General features: G+C 41.9%; 1 long non-coding RNA gene across 3 annotated transcripts in view; it reads right to left on the reverse strand.

Annotated features, from left to right (window-relative positions):
• The window catches only part of LOC125753097 (uncharacterized), a 90,800-nt gene that overhangs the window by 32,523 nt on the left and 35,350 nt on the right, over positions 1 to 22,927 (reverse strand). Inside the window, exon 4 of one of the 3 annotated variants that reach the window (XR_007404115.1) lies at positions 18,454 to 18,756. The exons of the other annotated variants lie outside the window; for them this stretch is intronic. This is a non-coding gene — a long non-coding RNA (uncharacterized LOC125753097). Of the gene's footprint in view, positions 1 to 18,453; positions 18,757 to 22,927 lie in introns of those variants that run through there. 3 annotated transcript variants of the gene reach the window in all.

The following is a 22,927-nucleotide window of genomic DNA, read 5'->3' on the forward strand; positions in this document are numbered from 1 at the left end:
GGGACAGAATGGCAGAGCAAAGCATGGCAAGCAGTAGAGTGGAATGAGAGAACTAGAATCCCACAGATATCCCTCTTAGTGATCTAACTCCCTAAACGTAGTTTGTCTGACTCCCTAAACGTATGAAGATTGCCATGGGCCAAAAAGAAGTTGCATCAGATCCAGCTAACAACAGGTTAAGACAGCTTATTACATGACCCTTGAAGTAATGATGTAATCAACCAGGCAATATGGGAAAAAGACAAGTTCAACAACAGTATTTCTCTTGCCAGTGATGGTTAACTGTTAGCATGACCATGATAACAAGCAATACAGTAGTGCCTTTGGTTTATTCACAATTATTTTCTTTACATCACAAGCATATCGCAGACCCTTTCATACTATCTACATACTTCCCAAAGATGCATCCCCGAGTATCTCCTGCATTTTCTCCTTCAGCTTGTCATACAATCTAGATGGAGAGTCATTCACACATTCTCCAATTATTTATTGAGTTCCTATGATGTTAGATGTCTCTTGTTATTTTGAGAGACAAACTATTCAGAGCACAAGCTCTGGAGTTGGAGAAATGGATTTAAATGCTGGTTCCAGCACCAACTAGCACCTAGCACTGAGGGTCCCTCAGGCAGTTGTTGAACCTTTCTGCACCTCAGTTTTCTCACTTATAAACTAAGACTAAAAATATCTACTTCATGGGCAGGGTTACCATACACAGTTGGGTGTATTGTGCAGTTTTGTTCACGGACATAAGGGAAATAAATAAATGAAATGCCAAGTGCCTAACTCAAAATTAGCACTCTCAAGTGTTAGCTGATATTATCATGCTATGATGAATCAGTTATAGACCTTCTCCTCTAGAAGCTTCCATTGGAGAATGGGAAATGGGTCATGTGTAGATAGAAAGTAGAGCACCCACAACAACTGTCAGTGCAGATAAAGGATAAGTGAACGTGGGAAGAAGGGGACTCTTCCCAACTAAGAAGACTGCCTGACACTTTCTCCTTTGCCAGATGCAACGTTTAGGCACATACCCAGTTAAAAGAAAGTGTCAGTTCCAGGGCTGCCAAAATCAAAAGTGAAAATCTAAGAGGTCAAAATTCATCATGGTGAAGCCCCACATTGAGGACCAAGTTCACAGTGCAGACATAGGAGTACCGTCTGTCACATTCTGAGGTCCATGTAATAGCTACAGATGCAGCAGAAGTGGCCTGAATGCAAGGTGGTTAATAATTCATTTCAATTAAGGACCTGTCCTGGGCCTGCCTTTGAATATAAAACCCTCTGCCCATCAGCATTAATACTCTCATAACGCATCTTTTCCCCAGTAAAGGATTGAGCGGGACAACATAAGTCAGGATGGTCAGTTTAAAAATGCAGCTGCCTAATCCAGCTTTAGGAAAGCACGCTCAGCTCTCCTCGGGGGAACAGTTCCGATTGATGACAGCAGAGCACACTGAAATGAAAGACAAAGTGTGGCTTTAAACTCCAGCCTGTAGAATTAGGCTTGTTAGGCTTTTTATATATGTGTTTCAGACTTAACTTCAGCAGAACACAGAAGCTATTCCTCTGTTTCCTGTGTCCTCAGCAGGTAACTTCTTATGCATTACTAAAATGTAAGTAACTTTTCTAATTGCATGGCAAAAATATTCCACACAGCAACTGCTTCTAATAATATACTTACGGTTGGCCATTTCATTACCTGATAATTACCAGGTCACTAGAGCAAATAATACATTCTTGTGGGATAAACTTATGGCAGTAATTTCAGAAAAAAAGAATAGGAAAGCACTCTTACAGTCACCAGCAGACCATGTGTAGAATTAGCTATTGAAGGAAAGGAATATAAATGTCCTTTTTAAAAGTAAACAGCAATACAATGATATTTATAGCAATTTCTGGATTATGAAATTAGAAAGGAAATGGCTGGGTGGACATGGCTCAATCCCCTCATTTTACAGGTAAGGACAAGGAAGGAGGCCAGAAAAGTGAGATGAGCTCAACTGGTTCACAAAGCTATTATGGCAGAGTCCACATGATAACAGGTTTCTATCCCTTATCACAAAGCTCTTCCTTTTTCATCAAAAAAATCCTCTAAATGCAACATAGATTTGATTTTTTAAAATCTTGGTTAACTGAAATATTTAGGAAATGTAAAGAACTAGTAACTGGATTTTCTAGTTAAACTAGGTTTAACCAACCAAAAATTAATCTTTCTGAGTTACAGTTTTGTAGTGGCTGGAGAGCCCAGATTTAGCATGTCAAGTCTATCTTACCCTGGTTCTCAGCAGTGACCTCAGCCACCACTCCACCTGGCTCACTCTCCCTCATCCTCCTGATGGCAATATAAACACCCTTTTTCAACCAGGTCTTTCCTACATTCTAGACTAGGCAACCTCTCCCAATTATGTGCTTCTATAGCTTTATCTCCCATTGTGAAATCACAACTTTTTCCTATATATTTAATATTTCTTTCCCCCCCGGACCAGTTCTCAAATCTGACCATGCATCACAGTCCCCTGTAAGGCTGGTTAAAATACAGATTCCTGGGCCCTACCCTTAGACTTCCTAGATCCCATATATGGGATGGGGCCTGAGAATTCACATTTCTAACCAGTTCCAAGATAATGTTGATCCAGAGACCACAATTTAGAAACCACTAAGCTGTACTACTAGACTCATGAAGGCAGGGACTGGGTCTGTCTTATTCATTGTTCTATCCCTAGCACCTAGCACTGTGCCTGGCATATAACTGGTTCTCAGAAAAGACTCTAAGTGAATGACTTTCTTCATCAGGGCAAAAAGTCATGGCTCTGAAAGTTGTGTAGAACATTAGGGAAAACTTGGTGAATGATACATAGGAACTCTTTATTCTAATAGTATCATTGCAATTTTTCTGTATATCTAAGATTATCCCAAAACACATATGTATGCTATCAATGAACAAGAACAAAACTTTAGTATCAGGCCTGACCATGTGGTGAAGGCCTACACGTTTCCTTTTTTATTCAGTTTCCAGTAGAAAGAGATAGCTTTTCTTGGTTTTCTCTCGCTGGAGACTGCTGCCCACAGTCAAATGCTGAATAACTGAACATTCAGCTGGCTGGCTGCTGGTAAAGTGCTCAGTCAGTCCTTTCCCTGTAATTGTGGCAGATATATCTGACTTCAACTCCCCCGGACCAAATGAACCAGTGTGCACCTGGATGATGCTCTCCTTTATTCAATGTAAGCATCTTCACAGCAAATCACTGCCCAAGTGCCCTTTGAGAATGAGCAGGGCCTGTTGGATACAAAAGCTGAGACAGCAGCCATCTTTTGGATGATTTATAGGCTCTAGGAAAGCCCCTTGGCCCCAAATAGCCCCAATACTGCCACTGGCCTGGGATTTCCACCAGGAGAGAAAAGAGTCTCAGCTTTCAAGCCTTGCTTCTCCATAAGACTACTGCAACAGGGGCACTTGGGTGGCTCAGTGGTTGGGCATCTTCCTTTGGCTCAGGGCATGAGCCCAGGGTTCTGGGATCGAGTCCCACCTTGGGCTCCCCATGGGGAGCCTGCTTCTTCATCTGTCTATGTCTCTGTCACTCTCTCTCTCTCTGTGTATCTCTCATGAATAAATAAATTAAATTAAATCTTAAAAAAAAAAGACTATGGCAACAATGCCAGCATGGTAGAACTTTCAAGTATTAGCCATCATTTTGGCCCCAGATGAAATTAATTTATCAGAGTAATTGCTCTTATGACAGCCAGCCTTGGGATCCAGCAAAGGACACACAGGAGGCTTGAGTTCATGAGAGAGAGGCCTGCAAAAGGCCCTAAAAGGGAGGAAGCAGTTAAATGGTGAACACCTGCTTGCTGGCCAGCCCTGAACTCACCATGTAATTTTGCTGGATATCATACACAGAAAAGATCTCATCTTTGCTTTCTCAGCCTCCTTGGGCTACTATAACAAAATTCCATAGAGGGGCTTATAAACAACAAAAATTGATTTATCATAGTTCTGAAGGCTTGAAGCCAGAGATTAAGATGCCAGCATGGTCAGGTTCTCTGCTTGATGAAGGACCACTGCCTGGTTCACAGACAGCCCCTCTGTACCCTCCCCTAGCACAAGGGGCCAGGAGCGTCCTGACACCTCTTTTCTCAGGGCACTAATCTCACTCTTGAGGGCTCTGTCCTCATGACCTATCCAGCAGATCCCACTTCAAACACTACCACCTTAGGGATGAAGCTATAGCTTATGAACTTTGGGAGGACACAAACATTTAGACCATAGCACTTGTCTTCAATTCAGGTAAAAACCAAAGTGCAGAAATATTAATAAATAATAGAAGTTTAGCATGCCAGAGGCTGGACTAGTTCAACATGCCAGAGGCCTCACTTAATCAACATGTCCATGCATTTAACATTGCACAGGTACTCTGATATCTCATTAGATGCTGTTAACACCCTATGAGGTAGCTATTACTGTCTCCCCTTTAGAGTAAACGAGGCTTAGTGAACTGATTGACCCAAGCTCCCATGTTAGTTAAGATGCAGGAGTAGGGTCTGAACCTGGGGCTCTCACCATACTCCATGTTGTTTTCTTTGCTACTCTCCCCAAAATGAAAATGGATTATTGGGCACCCCGGGTGGCTCAGCGGTTTAGAGCCGCCTTCAGCCCAGGGCGTGATCCCAGAGACCTGGGATCGAGTCCCATGTCAGGCTTCCAGCATGGAGCCTGCTACTCCCTCTGCCTGTGTCTCTGCCTCTCTCTGTTTCTCAAATAAATAAATAAAATCTTTTGAAAAGAAAAGAAAATGGATCAGTATTGATAATGTGAAAAGCATCTGTCCAAACCTGACTGCTTCTTCTGGCTGCCAGTCCTTGGGAAAGTCATTAACAACTGCCAAGCCTCAGTTTCCATACCTAGAAAGTAGAGTTCCTGCTCCATAGTAAGCACTACTTCAGCCTTTGCTTTTAGTAACATTATTTTTTTTCATGCCTAAAATTACTTTCTTTCAAAATCCTGCTATTTGTGATCACCTGGATTGAAATTGAGGGCATTATGCTAAGTGAAATAGCCAGAGAGAAAAAGACAAATACTATATGTTATCACTGATGTGGGAATCTAAAAAAAGCCAAACTCATAGGAACAGAAAGTAGAATGGTGGTTACCCAGGACTGAGGGACAGAAGAAATGGGAAGATGTTGGTCAAAGAGTACAAACTTTTAGGTAGAAGACGATTAAGTTGTGGGGATCTAACGTACAGCATAGTACAATATTGTATCTTATATTGGAAAGTTGCTGAGAGTAGATCTTAAATGTTCTCACCACACACACACAAAAAAAAAAGGTAATAATGTAGTATATTGGAGGGGTTAGCTAATGCTTTGGGGTCATAATTTTGCAATATTTAATCAAATCAACACATCGTAGACCTTAAACTTACACCATGTTTTAAGACAATTATATCTCAAGAAAACTTGGAAAAAAATTACTGCCTTTCAGTTGAATCTCTATTCTAGAAATGAAGGATAGAGTGATAAATAAGGAAGGAAAATCCTGTAATTTCAGGGACAATACACTTGATAAGTACAAATTGATAAGTACAAATAAGTAAAACAAGATTACAGATGGTGATGCATGCAAGTTAGGAAGAAAACAGGATTCATGATGAATGAGTTGGGAGGCTGTTACCTTAAGAGAGGAGATTAGTCAAGGCCTCTCTGAGGAGCTGGCATATTTAATGCTGAATGTGACTGCTAAGTAGCCAGTCACATGAAGAGTTTAGGAAAGAGCACGGCAAGTAGAGGGAAATCCAAGTACCAAGGCCAAGAGTTGTAAAGGGCTGTGGCTTGTTGGAGGACTAGAATGAAGATGAGCATGGCTGGGCCTGGTGTGGAAGGAGGGAGGCAATGGCAGAGCAGACTGAAAGGCAGAAGGGAGCCAGAGGACACAGGTTGCTGTTGGTCCTGGTAAAGTCTGAGTGTCATTCAAAATGTAAAGAGAAGGGGCACCTGGGTGGCTCAGTGGTTGAGCATCTGTCTGTGGCTTCAGTCATGATCGCAGGGTTCTAGGATCAAGTCCCACATCGGGATCTCCACAGGGGGCCTGCTTCTCCCTCTGCCTATGTCTCTGCCTCTCTCGGTGTGTCTCTCATGAGTAAATAAATCTTTTTTAAAAATGTAAAGAGACGATATTAGACATTTTGAAGTAGGAGAGTGATAAGACTTGTTTTTTGTTTTTTTTTTAATCATTTTAGTTCTTGTGGAGAAAATGAAATGTAGGCAGGAGTACAAGAGAAATGGCCAGTTAGGATGCTTTAGGATACCCAGATGAGACACGGTGATGATGGTGATGAGAGAAGGGTACAGGTGGGAATATGGGCCAACATGCAAGGCACTTGGGAGATTCAACCTCAGTGACTCAGATTCCATGAGGAAGAAGAGAAAGGAAAAAAATCCCAGTTTGGGTCTAGAACCTAGTACACTGGTTTGAGCAATCAGTTATCGAAGACATAGAGGAAAAGAAATTAGGGGAAAAAAAATAAAATAGAAATCTGTCCTAGATATTTAGGTTTGAGATTCCTATGAAACATGTAAGTTGAAATGCTGCATAGGAGATACAAAAATCTAGAGCTAAGAGAGGAGAGGATGGGTCAAAGGTATACATTTGAGAATTTTCAGAATTCAGACACTTTCTAAAGCCAGGGAACTGGAAGAGAAACTCTGGAGAAAATATGTAGAGATGGAGAAAGGGGCTCAGGACCAAACCCTGAGGAGGGGAAGTCAGCCAAGGAGAACAAGGAGAAATGGCCCAAACAATGTGGCATAGGAGAGGCCTAGGCAGGAATGAATCAGGATGGAAGGAGTTCAAAGATGCTAAGAAGGTGCCAAGATGAAGACAGAAAAGGGCCCACTAGACTTGGCCTCAGGATGTTCAAGACAAGGCCCAGTTTTATGGGCCTGGTACATCTGGAAACCTGTCTTCAGGCAGTTGAAGGGAGAATGGGACGTAAGCAACAGGAAACAGCAAGGGAGATGCCTCTCACCATGTTTGCAATAAAGGGAAGAATTGGAATAGGGTGGAGGCTGGAGGAGGATGTGGCATCAGGCAGGCTGTTTGTTTTGAAGAGGAGTGAGAGCCAGAGCTCATTCATATACTGCAGCCAGCAAGCCAGTAGAGAGAGAAAGTGATGCAGGAGAGACTAAAGTTCCAGGCGAAAAGGGGCTAGATCCTATAGCATCCACAGAGAAGTCAGCTTTGGAAGGAGAGCAATAGGGACACTCTTTCTAGGCAAGCACAGTGAAACAAGGTAGGTGGGCAATGATGCACATGGGTTTGAGAGATGGATAATGAATGGCACCATCAAGACTTCCAACAGCCTTTGTAAAACACCCTTACTCTTGGTGTTCCAAGATGTCATGACTCTATAAGCTAGGATCACAAAACACAGAAATGGAATTGTTTTTTCCATGTGTGAAAGACGTTTAAGGTCAAATAATCCAGAGCCTGCCTTGCTCACAGAAGAGGTCCCAAGGAGTTGACTTGTTCATGACACACAGCTTCTTAGTAACATTGAAGAGAACAGAAATCAGTTTATCAAGATCTTAATCTTTTTGTATAACAAACTGTTCCATTCTCTGCCTTGTACTTTCATAGACTGAAAAGTTGTCTTAGTACATTGCAAACACTTAACATACCAACTTATGTTCCAGATATTTTCCCCCCTTTCCTGCTACAGATAAAATCATAGGGAATTAACCTTTGCATATAAATGTACCAAACAATGCTGCTGTGAAGGGTAGAAGAGGACACAAAAGCAGGAAACCTGCGGAAGGTCTCAATTAGAGCTCTGATGCTATCATCACAACAAGGGGTAATTGGGTATTTATGGAGCTATCCAGATTGAAATATTGCCATGGCAGATTTTTCTCTAGCCTCTCCACATACCCCTTAATCACAGTTCTGAAATGTTTGGCTTGAGGAAGAAAATGGGCTGGAAATCCAAGCCAATATGACAAGAGGCAAAGTTTACCACCAGAAAAAATGGTCTCTTGATCTTTTTGAAACCTGGGGACATCTTCCCACCAATAGCAGAACAAACCGGCAAGCTGATCAGCTCAAGCTAAAGGGAGGGGTTGAATAGACTCTTAACTATAACTTAACTAACTGATGATTAACTAGAAGGGAACTGGGTGGGGGGATGGGTAAAGTAGGTGATGGGGATTAAGGAGGGCACTTGTAGGGACACATGGGTGGCTCAGCGGTTGAGCGTCTGCCTTTGGCTCAGGGCGTGATCTTAAGGTCCTGGGATCGAGTCCTGCATTGGGCTTCCTGCATGGAGCCTGCTTCTCCCTCTGCCTACGTCTCTGCTTTTCTCTCTCTCTGTGTGTCTCTCATGGATAAACAAATAAAATCTTAATAAAAAAAAAAAGGAGGGCATTTGTCATGATGAGCACCAGGTGATGGATGAAAATGTGGAATCACTATATTATACTAATCTAACATTATGCTGTATATTGTGACTGAGTTTCTCCTACAAAATGGAGACAGGACATATTTAGCTCAAGGTACAAGGCCTAAGATACCATCAATTCATTAATAGATGTTAGAGGTTATGATCATTATTAAAAGTCACCCAGAATAGAAGAACAGCAGAAATTCAAGTATTGGCCTGATTCCTAAGCCTTGCTCTTAATTACTATACTGCCTCCTTTCTGAATGGCAAATGAAAAAACAGATGAACACAGTTACCTGATGATTTAACCCCTCTATCCCATGCACAGACGCCTACTTCCCTTCTGTGAGTCAGTACACCACCTCTGTACTAGTTTCCTAGAATTGCTGTAACCAAGTAGCCCAAGCAGTTGGCTTAGGCTAACAAATTCATTCTCTCCTAGTTATAAAGTCTGCAAGTCTGTAAACAAGATGTTGGCAGGGGCATTCTCCTCCAAGAGAGAGGCAAGAATCCTTCCTTGCCTCTTTCTGGCTTCTTACCCGCCTCGCCTCATCAGTCGTTGGCCTTCCTTGGAACTACACGACTCCAGTCTCTGCCTCTTTTGCTTCCATGGGGCCATCTTCTTATGGACTCCAGGGATATTGGACCAAAGCCCACCTATTCCAGTGTGACCTCAACTTTCATCTCCATCACATCTATAAAGATCCTTCTTCCAAATGAAGTCACACTCACAGGTACTAGGGGGCAGGACTTCAACTTCTTTTTTTAGGGGACACAATTTAACATGTAAGAATCTCTCAGATGGTTTCCAAAGTCATCCCAGACCCCATGTGCCCTTTTCTCCTCTCTTTTAGCACTGAAACCTCCTGTGCTCCCTCCTCCTCCATTCAAAACAAGCTTTTTGCAGTCCACTATTTATTAAAACATGGGAAGAGTCCACAGGCATTTTCAGCACAGATGGGCATTTCTCTCCAAGAGCAAGTTCAGCTTTTTAGCACAAAATCCACAAGCACAGGGGGCACTGTGCCCTGTTTTTATTTCAAGCTGCTTAAGTGATCATTTATGGCAGGACATAAAAATTATCACTGTTTTGAAACAGACACTAGGCTGGTATTCTAGGTAATGATACCTCTGGGCCAAGTCATTATTTTTCACAAGCTTTAATTATCAGGATGGGCACACTGTTATTTATTAAATCCTTTGCACTCCATAGACAGTGTCTGAATAGGATGAACACCATCTCTTTTCGCGGCTATGCTCAGTTTAAACAGATTCTTCTCACTTTCCCTCGATGCTGATCAATTAATGAAATCAAGAACAGGATCTGAATCAATATGTATACACATAGGACATTTTGTCCTAGTGCCCGTGGCCAAGTATGCATGCCTCAGAATGAAAGCATCCAGGTTCCAATCCTGGCTCTGCCACTTTCAGCTGTGAGATTTGGGGCACGCAGTCCCCCTCTTCCTGTTTCATGGATATGCAAGAACTATCTCCTGGGGTTTGTCCATAGTTGAAGTGGCATCAGAACTAATATTATTGTTTTATTCCTCGAGTTCAAAGACTTTTAAAGAAAGAAATGAAATGTATCCTCAGAGAGCTGGCCCATTTCCCTTTTCCAAGACCTGTAAATAGGCATTTGTTGCCCACTTTCTATTCCCCAATTCAGAAACAAACTCTTCACCTCTAAGTGGCAGAGGGCTGCTGCTCCAAAGAGAGGTCAGTCATATTTCTGAAACCTGCTACAATTTACCAAGCACTTTCAACTCTTATAGGGTCCCAGCAACCTGAGAGGTCGACCATTACTGTTACCCCCTTCATGTACTTACAGGTGTCCACAGCTTAAGTGTTTATGTGAGGGAGGCTGTGTGTAGAATGATTCCAAGTATAGATTCCAGCCCTCCTTTGTTTGGGTTCTAATCCCAGCCTTATCACCTATTTAACTTCTTCGTGACTCAGCTGCCTCATCTGTAATGTGGGAATAATACTAATACCAACCCCATCTCTTAAAATGCGGATTTTACCAACTTCATGGAGTTATCATGAGGATTGAAGCAGTTAATATGTGCAAAGTAGGGGCCCCTGGGTGGCTCAGTCAGCTGACCCTCTGCCTTCAGCTCAGGTCATGATCCCAGGGTCCTGGGATCGAGCCCTGCATCATCAGACTCCCTGCTCCTTGGGGAGCCTGCCTCTCCTTCTGCCTCCCTCTCTCTTTCTCTCTAATGAATAAAGTCTTTAAGAAAAATATGTGCAAAGTATTTGATCATTATCTGACTCATAGTCACTGCTATGAGTTAACTCATAATAAATGCTATGTAAGTGTCTGTTAAATAAATGAACAAATACATGGTAAGCTCTCAATAAATACTAGCTATTAATGCCTGTATATTACTGGCCATCTCAATGATTAGCAAATTTTGGGCCACAGGACAAATCTAGTTCTCTACCTGTCTGTGTAAATAAAATTTTATTGGAATACAACCATGTGTACTCATTTACTAAGGCTACTTTCCAACTCCAGTAGCAAAGTCGGATGGGTGCCACAGATACCTCATGCCCCACAAAGTCTCAACTATTCACTGTCTGGCCCTTTAAAAAGGTATTTGCCAACCCCTGGTCTCTTAATTCTTCCAGGACAAGATTGGGCTTTGTTTCACTCACCATTTTATTCCCAGCATCCAGCGCAGTTCCTAGCACTCAGTAGATGTTCTATAAATATTTGTTTCAATAATGAAGAAATAACTGAAACCCTATTTCACACATCAGGACATAAACAGTAACAGCCATTATTAAGCACTTCCCACATGTCAGACACTGCACTTCCCACATGTTAGACACCACGTCAAGCACTTTGTCTTGTGAAGCCATTTTAACCCTCACATCAAATCTTGAACTCAGGTACTAATATCATCCTAATTTGGGATAGGAAGAAACTCAAGTTGAAAAGGCAGAGAATTGCACAGAGACTTAGCTGACGTGGGGTCATGCTGAAGCTCCAACCCTGGTCATCTTACTCAAAATCCCATATTCATGTTACTCCCTATCCAGGACTGAACTATTTGAAAAAAAAAAAAAAAAACAAGCCATAGGGAACTCTGGCTATCAGCTTCAGACTGTATTCTGTATCCCTTTAATCTGGACTCTTGTTTTCCCTGATATAAGATTCTAGGATCAACGACCATATAAAAATCTGTCCAATTTACCTTAAAGGTTGAAGTGAGCCCCCAACTACACCAACCTTGCCAGTTGCAAAGTAACAAACAAGTCTCACCATCACTCATCTTCTCAAAACTACAAAATGCAAATCAATAAATGACTGGTTTGAATTTCTGCAGTGGGTCAGGTCAATTTTTTTTTTCAGCTCGTGATCTGCACTAGACTCCTAACAATATTTTTTGTGTTGGGAAAACTAATAGTAGGAATGTCTGACGTCTTAGAAATCAAACCAGAAATTTATTCTGATAAGTAATTTGAGGTTCATTTTATTTTTTGCACTTATGTTTAACATAAATCTTGCCTACACATAGATTTGCCACCTGTTCTGGACCTATTTTATGCTTCTCTGTGGATTTGCTCATCCCCACCTACCCTCCTCAGAGCTCAGCCCTGTGCTCAATGGAGAATGCAGCCTGCTGCTCCTTTCACCTCTTTCCCTATCACTACCAGGTGTCTCAGCCTCCTCCAGATAGAAACAAGCCAAATTCTGGAGTCACCTTTACAAGATGATCATCAAGGACAACTCTAGCAAGCATTAAACTGTGATGTGGTTAGTGTGTTATTACAGCATAACCCGGCATTAGCCTAACTAAATCCATTATCATTTCTCTTTCCACTCTGCCAAGAGTTTGAGACTCTCTGCCTTCAGCTATCCCCACAAGGCAAATTGGAACATGTTGGGCCATGGTGAGTAACCATCTTCTGAGATATTAGAGTGCTGGGTGGGAACAGCCCCATGATGTCCCAGTAATAAGTGACCTATCTTGTCTAGTGGCAAGCTCAGCTCTTAAATTGAGTTTCCCCAGAAACATACCTGAGGCAAGGATTCAAATGAATTAGTTCAACTGGGAAGTGCTGGCCTGGAGTGGAGACACGAGATGGGGACAGGAAGAATATCAGTTAAAAGTGTGGTTGGAGTAAATTATAACCGTGGGCACTGGGATCTCAAGTTCTTTGGAGAGCTCTGCAAGACAGAGTGACACCTGTCTCAGACTTTTCCAACCCATAAGCAGGGGATCTGTAGCTCTTATTCATCAGCTCTCCATCTGCCTTTAGTTGAAGACTATCCCTCCAGGATAGCCCAGAGCACCATTCCCCCACCCTAGACACACACAGCAGACTCAACAACAAAGAAGTCCCTTGGGCAGAGGCACAGGGTTATGTATGTAGGCACATGTGTCCTGTGTGTAGAACTTACTGCCAAGAGTGTGAGACACACCCCATGTCAGCTATACCCTCTAAATCCAAATTATGCCAAACTCAAACTTATGCTAACAAACTGTTCTCCCCTAGGCAGAATATATTGTGTCTGTCTATTCAAAATGACCTAAACAGGGCAGCCCCGGTGGTGCAGTGGTCTAGCGCCGCCTGCAGCCCAGGATGTGATGCCAGGGACCCGGGATTGAGTTCCACGTCAGGCCCCCTGCATGGAGCCTGCTTCTCCCTCTGCCTGTGTCTCTGCCTCTTTCTCTCTGTGTCTCTCATGAATAAATAAATAAATATTTTTTTAAAAGTTCAAAATGACTTAAACAACTCAAATTTCCTATCACAAATATACAAAGTTGTGAAAAGGTGATTAATCTCTAGGTAGTGTCTACACATCAATTTAGTGCTGCTCATCTCACTTGTCAGCCCAAGGCATTTTTGGTGGGTTGAAAAGCCCAGTGCCCTGGCTACTCTGCAAATGCCTCCTAACTAAACTCTTTAGGTCCAGATTTCTTGGCACAATGTGGCCTTCAGCAGAGCTGAGGCATCCTGAGAAAAAGCTATTCCTTGGAAGCAGCATGAATGTAATCAACAGCATTCCATTTTCCGTTCTAAGAGTCCTCTCTCAACAAGTCCCCATTTCTGTAATGAACTGCCTAATCTTGGACATTTTCCCCATGGAGAAGTGATTAAGTCTATCACCATTATTGTAGGGGCGTCTTAGTCCCATTAAAATGACCTCATTGCCGTTGTTGATTCACAGACCACTGCAATTATTTGCTGAGTCTTTGTGGGTTGAAAAGGCCAATTGAGATCACTTTACCTTCCTTTCCTATGCATGAGTTAACTTAGGAAGGTTCTGGAGAAGTATAGGAGTCACAGTTTAGTTCTCTTAGCACTGATACTGGATTGCGTGGGGCTGGGGTGGCGGGGGGGGGGGGGGGGGGAGAGTTACACAGAAATTTTAGCACCAACTTTAGTTTTAATGAGACAACTGTTTGAACTCAACTCCTCCAGCTCAGCAAATCAGCTACGGATGGCACAGAAGTGTCATTTTTTTTTCCACAATGTAGATATTCAAGGTGACATTGAGATGGCTCCTGTATTTTTTAACTAGGTAATTAAAACAAAAAAATGATTATTTGCAAGTGTAGGGGCATGTCTGATTAAGTACCAGAGTTGAGAATTACCATCAATTCACTGATGCTGGACCAGCCCATATTGGAGAGCCATATGGATGACATTACTAAAAGAGGCACTAATATACAGTTTAATTTTAGATAAAATTGTCTCCTGGTTTTATTAAAAAGGAGGGGGTGTTTAATGATCTAATTATTTGGAAATAGGTCAGTTAATTTAATTGTACCATACAGAAAGGAGGGTTCAAGGGAAGACGACATGATTAATAAGCTCCTACCAGGCAGAGAAGGCAGCAGAGTGTCCAAGCCATGTGAGTTATGCTTCCTTGACAGCTTTGGATTATTAAGAAAACAATTGCCAAGACATAAACTAATATTCAGAAGCAGTTGCCAGATAATATGTTGTCTTTCCAATGGTTAGAGTATCTCATGAAAAGCCCTCTTGACAGAGCTACTCTCTTCTAGGGCTGATTTACAGAGCATCATTCCCAGGAAAAAGCAGTTAAGTTTAATTTATAGTGACCCAGGGCTAACCAAGGAAGTGGAGTCAGCAGATAGCTGGCATGAGAGTGAAAGATGAGTTTAGCTACGCATGTAAATCTTTCTCTATTTTATTAACTACCGGACATCAAAGACAACCAGCTTTCCAGCTACTTATTAGTACTTTGCCCCTCCATCAAAATGACATTAGCCATCCAAATCTTAAATGATACAATGTATCCTGTCCTTGCTGAAAGGGATTTGAAACATCATCTAGTCCAACTCTTTGGGTTTCCAAGTGGGAAAAGTGATGTCAAAATGATTAAGTGGCCACCTGAGATCAAACCAGGTAGTATGTGGCTGAGTAGTGCTATAACTCTGGATCAGGTCCCTACCTTTGGCTTAGGGCTCTTTCCACCACTTCCTCCATCAAAGAGCTCTGGATTTTTTTAAGACTATTACTAACCATACCAGACTGGATAAACTGTAACATCTATTTAGCCAGATCTCCAGCCAGGCCTTTTGGGTCAATTTAGGTACATTCAGAAGCTTGGTTAATAATACTCAGATCACCAGGTTACGGGTACACTGAAGAAGTAACTTACTAAGCAAAGTCCATATGAAATAAACATCCAGTGATCTTTTTCTCATCACAGCAATAAGATATGAAGCTACCAAGGGAGAGTCTGGCCATCCTGCAGGAGCAAATAAGTAGTTTCAGGCTTCACCTGTTCGAGAACAGAGACAGGGCCCAAGTGATCTCCAAATACCTCCCTTGGTTCTAAGATTCTATAAATTCAATTTATATATTTCAAGGTTGAATCTGTCTAGCTCTTCACCGGTTACAAAGCGTGTTCATTTATATAAACTCATTATCTTCTAATAACTCTTAGAGGTGAGAAAGGCAGGAATAATAGGTTTTGAACAACCCTGGAAGAGAGCAAAGCATAAAGGTAAAGAATAACAAGACAAGAAATCTGCATACAAGCCTCAGCCCTGCTCCTCGATACCAGTGACCTGATGAACTTCTCTGAGCCTTGGTTTCTTCATTAGTAAAATAACTATCACTGTATCCAAGATGTGATCAGCAAGTCTTTTTAAGAAAGTAGTCCAAGTCCCCTGAACCCTATTCCAGATGGTTTCTATCTCACCACTCTGCCTCTCTATTGTCTTTCCCCACCTGCCCCTGGCATTAACCAGGTCTTTCATTTTCTGTATTCAGATGCTTTGACAGGCCTTAAGGGCCTCCCCCTCCAGAGCTAGTCAGTTCCTAGAAATAATGAACAACTCACCCAAAGATACACATTTCAAAGACAAACCAATCCAGAGCCCATACTCTCCCCACCAGCTCTTTCATAGGACTCTCCAGACCACTAGCCACTTTCCCTAAATGGCCCAGGGCCAGGCACCAGAAGACTATGGACAGCCCCTATGCCCCCCAGAGCCCACTGAAACTGTTCAAATCAGCCAATCCTCCATTTTCCCGCCCTGCCTTTCCCATTCCTTCCCTCAGAAACCATGATAAAGACTCTCACCACAGTCTCATCCTTTCCCTCTGCCCCTGACTGACTCTGATACTTCCTTCTGTGCTCCTCTCCTCTTGGGAGCTGCCAATGACTATTCCTTCAATGACAATCATCTCTGTCTTTTGGCCTCATTATACCTGAACTTTCTGATAATACACTGTACTTTGAGGTACCCCCACTGCATTTTAGCCACCCTACCACCAGCACAAAAGGTTGCGTTGTAGATAATCAGTAAGCGACTGTCATAGTCAATTTTATGTATCAACCTGGGACACAGTGCCCAGGTATTTGGTCAAATATTATTCTGGATGTTTCTGTTCAAGGGTGAGGGTATTTTGGGGTGAGATTAACATTTAAATCTTAGAGTTAAAGCAGTTTGCTCTCCACAATGTGGAGGGCTCTTCCCATTAGTTAAAGCCCTAAAAGAAGACTGACCTTCCCAGGGAAGAAGACTGCCATCAAATCACCATTAGATTCAATCCACAACTTTTCCCTAGATCTTCAGCCTGCTGGACTACCCTGCAGATACTGAAATTATGGGCCTCTATAATCACATGAACCAATTCCTTAACATAAAAAATTATGCATATATACCCTTTTGATTCTGTTTCTCTGGAGAACCCTAATCTAGTAATAGTGAGATTAAATGGACAAAAACACACCTTCTATGAAAAGAATGCTCATAGCAGCCCTCTGTAATAGGCAAAAAGAAGCCAATGGTTACTCACCAGGGTTTGGATATATGATGGTCCACTCATCAGATGCAATACCAGACAGTGGAAAAAATAAACTGGAACTACACTCAACATAGACAAGTCTGCAAGCATATCATTGAGCAAGGCAAAAACCAATCTGTGGTGCCAGAGGCAGGACACGATTACCCTAGCCAGAGGAACTGGAGGAGGTGGGCACTTTTGGAGTGCTTCCCACAATGTTCTGTTTCTTGACCTGGCTTTTGGTTACCATATGAACCAATTAGTGAAAAATGCATTAGTCTGTATATTGATGATCTGTGCCCTTTCCTGCCTATACACAACCTTTACAAAAGGATACAAAGATAGAAAAAAATAATTTTTGAAATAATTCATTATTCTAATCTGCAGCTCCCCTCAAGAGAGAGCCAACGTTCATATGTTGGAAACTCAGCAACATAGAAGGGAAATGTTAAGCTTGCAATTATCTTACATAACTGAATGTGTTATATGTTCCCTACACTGAATTTTGGAAAGCATGCTATGGCATCTGTGTCTTATCACTTGAAACACTGAGAAAGATCAGGCTTTTGAGCCTTGGAATCACCCAGCAGATATATCAAGTGCTCTTTTACTTCCACAGGACACAAAGTCCCACAGAGAACTTGACAAAATAACCCTCCCAGCATCTAGGTTTTTTCAGAATATGGAATTTCCCAATGTAATTATCTCAAGTTTCCCTGGGCAAGTTGAATAAATTAGACATGCAATCTGTACTGCATACTTCAAGAACTGTGAGTTATTCCCTGAACTGGAAAAAAATAAAATTAAAAGCCAAGCAATCTAGAAAACCATTTTATTGCCCAGACAATGACAGGAAATGTGCTTGAATGTGAGGCTTGTAGGCAGGGGGAGTGGTTCACCTTTCCTCTTTTTTAGTAGTTATGAGAGGTGGTTTCCCTCAGGGAATGTTGTTGGTTTGAAAATGTGGCTTCAGCTATCACCTGGGAAAGGAGCAATGTGGGCAGAGGAGATCTATGTGGGCCAGAAGGTCTTCAGGCCCTTGTGTCTGTAGCTCATGGGTTATGGCCTTCTCTACTGGCCAGGGCCCTGCAAATACAGTCTGCACTGCTTAGGCTGCACCCTTGCCCTGCCCCATTCCACTCTGTCCAGCCTCTCCCAGCTGCCCTGCCACACTGCCCTGTTCACCATAGCACTCTTCACTTCTGACAGTTACAGCAAGGCTCCAGGCATCCAGACAGGCACACTTTTTAGATATATGGTGCTTTATCCGGAAAGCTAAAACATGACAAACTCCTTCTCACAGCCTCCAGACCTGGTTCTCCTTCCAAAGGCTTTCCCTCACCCTCCCTACACAGGGTCTGTCCATGCCAGACACCCCGCCGTCCTCAGTACATGCCTTTCCCAGGGTACTAGCCATGATACATCACAACCCATGGGTACCTGTCTACCTGTTTGGCTGGATTCTGAGCACCTTGAGGGTTGAGAATGTCACTTTCAGTTCTGAATCCCCAGCAACCTCTCTCTGGTCCTGTCCATCAAGGTGTGTGTCTCTCTCTGAGCGTCCTCCCCAAACTCCATCCCCATGTGTGTGTGTCCTCTTCCCTTTCCTATCCCCCTCCTGCTCAGTCTCTCCCCCGCTTCCCCTCCCGCTCTGCCTCCCTCCCTCTCTTCCTCCCTCCTATCCTTCTAATCCTACCTCTCTCTCCCTACCCTCCACCCTGCCCTCTCTCCCTCTCATGCTCCTCCTGCTATCTCTATCCACATAACCACTCCCTCTCTTCCTCTCTCCATCCCCTCCACACTCTTTCATATTCCTCTCCATCTGTCAGCACTGGTCTCTCAGAATTAACCCTCCCATGTCAAGGGGCTTAACCATGTGGTCATTCTTATAGCTCCATGACCAGAGAGAAAAGAGAGTCTCCTTTGGTCCTGAATTCAGTAGAAAAAGTCCTGGGGAAGAATTCTGATTTGTTTAGCTGGGGCTCCAGGCCTTTCCTTCAGACCAGTTACTGCAGCTGGAGATGGGACATCTCACACCCTGAGTTGGGAGAAAAGGGAAGAAAGGAGAAAGGTGCTGAATCAAAATAGCATATATTTAGTATTTTAAATATGCTTATTAAATATCTGAATGAAGAAAGGAGTAAATGAAAGAATAGGGATTAGACAGCTGGATGCTTAATGATAATTTCTTAAGGCAACTTGAGAACTTCTCTCCACTAAAACAGATGTTCAGTTTTTAGGGTATAGATCCTTTACCTCTTTGATTAGGTTTATTCCTAGGTATCTTATGCTTTTGGGTGCAATTGTAAATGGGATTGACTCCTTAATTTCTCTTTCTTCAGTCTCATTGTTAGTGTATAGAAATGCCACTGATTTCTGGGCATTGATTTTGTATCCTGCCACACTGCCGAATTGCTGTATGAGTTCTAGCAATCTTGGGGTGGAGTCCTTTGGGTTTTCTATGTACAGTATCATGTCATCTTTGAAGAGGGAGAGTTTGGCTTCTTCTTTGCCAATTTGAATGTCTTTTATTTCTTTTTGTTGCCTGATTGCTGAGGCTAGGACTTCCAGTACTATGTTGAATAGCAGTGGTGAGAATGGACATCCCTGTCGTGTTCCTGATCTTAGGGAAAGGCTCTCAGTTTTTCCCCATTGAGAATGATATTTGCTGTGGGCTTTGCATAGATAGCTTTTAAGATATTGAGATTTGTTCCCTCTATCCCTACACTTTGAAGAGTTTTAATCAGGAATGGATGTTGTATTTTGTCAAATGCTTTCTCTGCATCTATTGAGAGGGTCATATGGTTCTTGTTTTTTCTCTTGTTGATGTGATCTATCACGTTGAATGTTTTACAAGTGTTGAACCAACCTTGCATCCCAGGGATAAATCCCACTTGGTCATGGTGAATAATCCTCTTAATGTATTGTTGGATCCTACTGGCTAGTATCTGGTAAGAATTTTTGCATCCATGTTCATCAGGGATATTGTTCTATAATTCTCCGTTTTGGTGGGGTCTTGGTCTGGTTTTGGAATCAAGGTAATGCTGGCCTCATACAACAAGTTTGGAAATATCCCATCCCTTTCTATCCTTCAAAACAGCTTTAGTAGAATAGGTATTATTTCTTCTTTAAACATTTGATGGAATTCCCTGGGAAGCCATCTGGCCCTGGACTTTTGTGTCTTGGGAGGTTTTTGATGACTGCTTCAATTTCCTTGCTATTGGCCTGTTCAGGTTTTGTATTTCTTCCTGTTCCAGTTTTGGTAATGTGTGGTTTTCCAGAAAAGCATCCATTTCTTCTAGATTGCCTAATTTGTTGGTATATACCTGTTCATAATACACTTTTAAAATCATTTGTATTTCCTTGGTATTGTGATCTCTCCTCTTTCTTTCATGATTTTATTAATTTGAGGGTGTTCTCTTTTCTTTTTAATAAGGCTGGCTAAGGGTTTATCTATCTTATTAATTCTTTCAAAGAACCAACTCCTGGTTTTGTTGATCTGTTCTAAAGTTCTTCTAGTCTCTATTTCATTGAGTTCTGCTCGAATCTTTATTATCTATCTTCTTCTGCTTGGTGTAGGCTTTGCTTCCTGTTCTTTCTCCAATTCTTTAGGTGAGGTTAGCTTGTGTATTTGAGGTTTTTTCCAATTTTTTGAAGGAGGCTTGTATTTTGATGTACTTCCATTTTAGTACTGCTTTTGCTGTATCCCAAAGATTTTGAACGGTTGTATCTTCATTTACATTAGTTTCCATGAATCTTTTTAATTCTTCTCTAATTTCCTGGTTGACCCATTCATCTTTTAGTAGGATGCTCTTTAATCTTCATGTGTTTGAGTTTCTTCCAAATTTCTTCTTGTGATTAAGTTGTAGTTTCAAAGCATTGTGGTCTGAAAATATGCAGAGGACAATCCCAATATTTTGGTATCAATTGAGACCTGGTTTGTGACCCAGTATATGCTCTATTCTGGAGAAGTTCCATGTGCACTTGAGAAGAACGTGTATTCAGTTGCATTTGGATGGAAAGTTCTGTATAAATCTGTGAAATCTATTTGATCCAGTGTATCATTTAAGGCCCTTGTTTCTTTGGTGATGTTCTGCTTAGAATATCAGTTATTTGCTGAAAGTGCCATGTTGAAGTCTCCTACTATTAGTGTATTATTATCTAAGTATCTCTTTACTTTGCTTATTAATTGATTGATATACTTGGTAGCTTCCTCATTAGGGGCATAAATATTCATGATTGTTAGGTCTTCTTGTTGGATAGACCCTTTAACTATGATATAGTGTTCCTCTTCATCTCTTACTACAGTCTTTGGTATAAGCTTTCATTTATCTGATAAGAGGACTGCTACCCCTGCTTTCTTTTGAGGACCATTTGAATGGTAAATTGTTTCTACCCCTTCATTTTCAGGCTGTAGGTGTCCTTAGGTCTAAAATTAGTCTCTTGTAGACAGCATATAAATGGGTCTTGCTTTTTTTATCCATTCCAATAACCTGCATCTTTTGATGGGATCATTTAGCCCATTCACGTTCAGAGTTACTATTGAAAGATATGAATTTAGTGTCACCATATTACCTATTCAGTACCTGTTTTGTGGATTGTTTCTTTGGGCTCCCTCTTCCTTTTACAGGGTCCCCCTTAATATTTCTTGGCAGAGCTGGTTTGGTGGTCACATATTCTTTCAGTTTCTGGAAGCTCTTTATCTCTCCTTCTCTTCTGAATGAGAGATTTGCTGGATAAAGTATTCTTGGCTGCATGTTCTTCTCATTTAGTACCCTGAATATATCCTGCCAGCCCTGTCTGGCCTGCCAGGTCTCTGTGGAGAGGTCTGCTGCTAATCTGATATTTTTTACCCCATATAAGTTAAGAATCTCTTGTCTCACACTGCTTTAAGAACTTTCTCTTTAGCTTTGAAATTTGCAAGTTTCACTATTAAATGTTGAGGTGTTGTACGGTTTTTATTGTTTTTTTTGGGGGGGGACCTCTCTATGTCCTGGATCTGAATGCCTGTGTCCTTCTCCAGATTTGGCAAGTTCTCAGCTATGATTTGTTCAAACATACTTTGTGGCCCTTTCTCTCTCTCTCAGCCTCTTCTGGAATCCCAATTAGACATATATGCTTCCTTCTCAAGCTATCATTTATTTCCCTAAACCGTTCCTCATGGGCTCTTAATTTTCTCTTTTTTCCTCAGCTTCCTTCTTTACCATCAACTTGTCTTCTATGTCACTCACTCTCTCTTCCACCTCATTAACCCTAGCAGTTAGAGCATCCAGTTTGGACTGCATCTCATTTAATCTATTTTTAATTTTGGCCTGATTAGATCTCAATTCTGCAGTAACAAAGTCTCTAGGGTCCTTTATGCTTTTTTCCAGAGCCACCAGTAGCTTTGTAATTGTGCTTCTGACATTGCATTTAAATCCAAATTCTGTAACTCTGTGGCAGAGAGTATTGTTTCCTGTTCTTTCATTGCTAATTCTTCCTTCTAGTCATTTTGTCCAGGGCAGAGTGGCTGTATGAGTGGGCTGAGTCAAAAACATCAACCATAATCTAAGTACAATACACTCTAGATGATTCTGAAGAGGTCAAAGACTGGAAAATAAAAGAAAAAGAACAGAACAAAATAAAACAAAAGGACCATTAAAGTGAAAAACAAAATTTAAAACAAAGTAGTAGGGCACCCCGGGTGGCTCAGCGGTTTAGAGCCACCTTTGGCCCAGGGCATAATCCTAGAGAACTGGGATTGAGTCCCACATCAGGCTTCCTGCGTGGAGCCTGCTTCTCCCTCTGCCTGTGTCTCTGCCTCTCTCTGTGTGTCTCTCATGAATTAAAAAATAAACTTTAAAAAAAATAAAAAAACAAAGTAGTAAAAATAAAAATCCAAAAACCAAAAACAAAGAAGAAAAAAGAAAAATAAAAGTAAAGAAAAGAGAAAAAAAGAGGAATGGTGGTGGTGAGGAAGTGGTAGTGGAGGGAGAATATAGTCTACCTGAGTGGTCCTAGAGGGTGATCTTCTTGGTTCTGAGTGTATTTTGTTCTGTATGTTAGGAGCTGCTCCATCCCAAATTTATATAAACCATCAATACTTATATAAATCCCCAACACTGGGATCCCTGGGTGGCGCAGCGGTTTAGCGCCTGCCTTTGGCCCAGGGCGAGATCCTGGAGACCCGGGATCGAATCCCACGTCGGGCTCCCTGCATGGAGCCTGCT

The sequence above is a fragment of the Canis lupus genome, chromosome 20 (assembly GCF_003254725.2).
Source record: "Canis lupus dingo isolate Sandy chromosome 20, ASM325472v2, whole genome shotgun sequence".
Classification (NCBI taxonomy): Eukaryota; Metazoa; Chordata; class Mammalia; order Carnivora; family Canidae; genus Canis; species Canis lupus.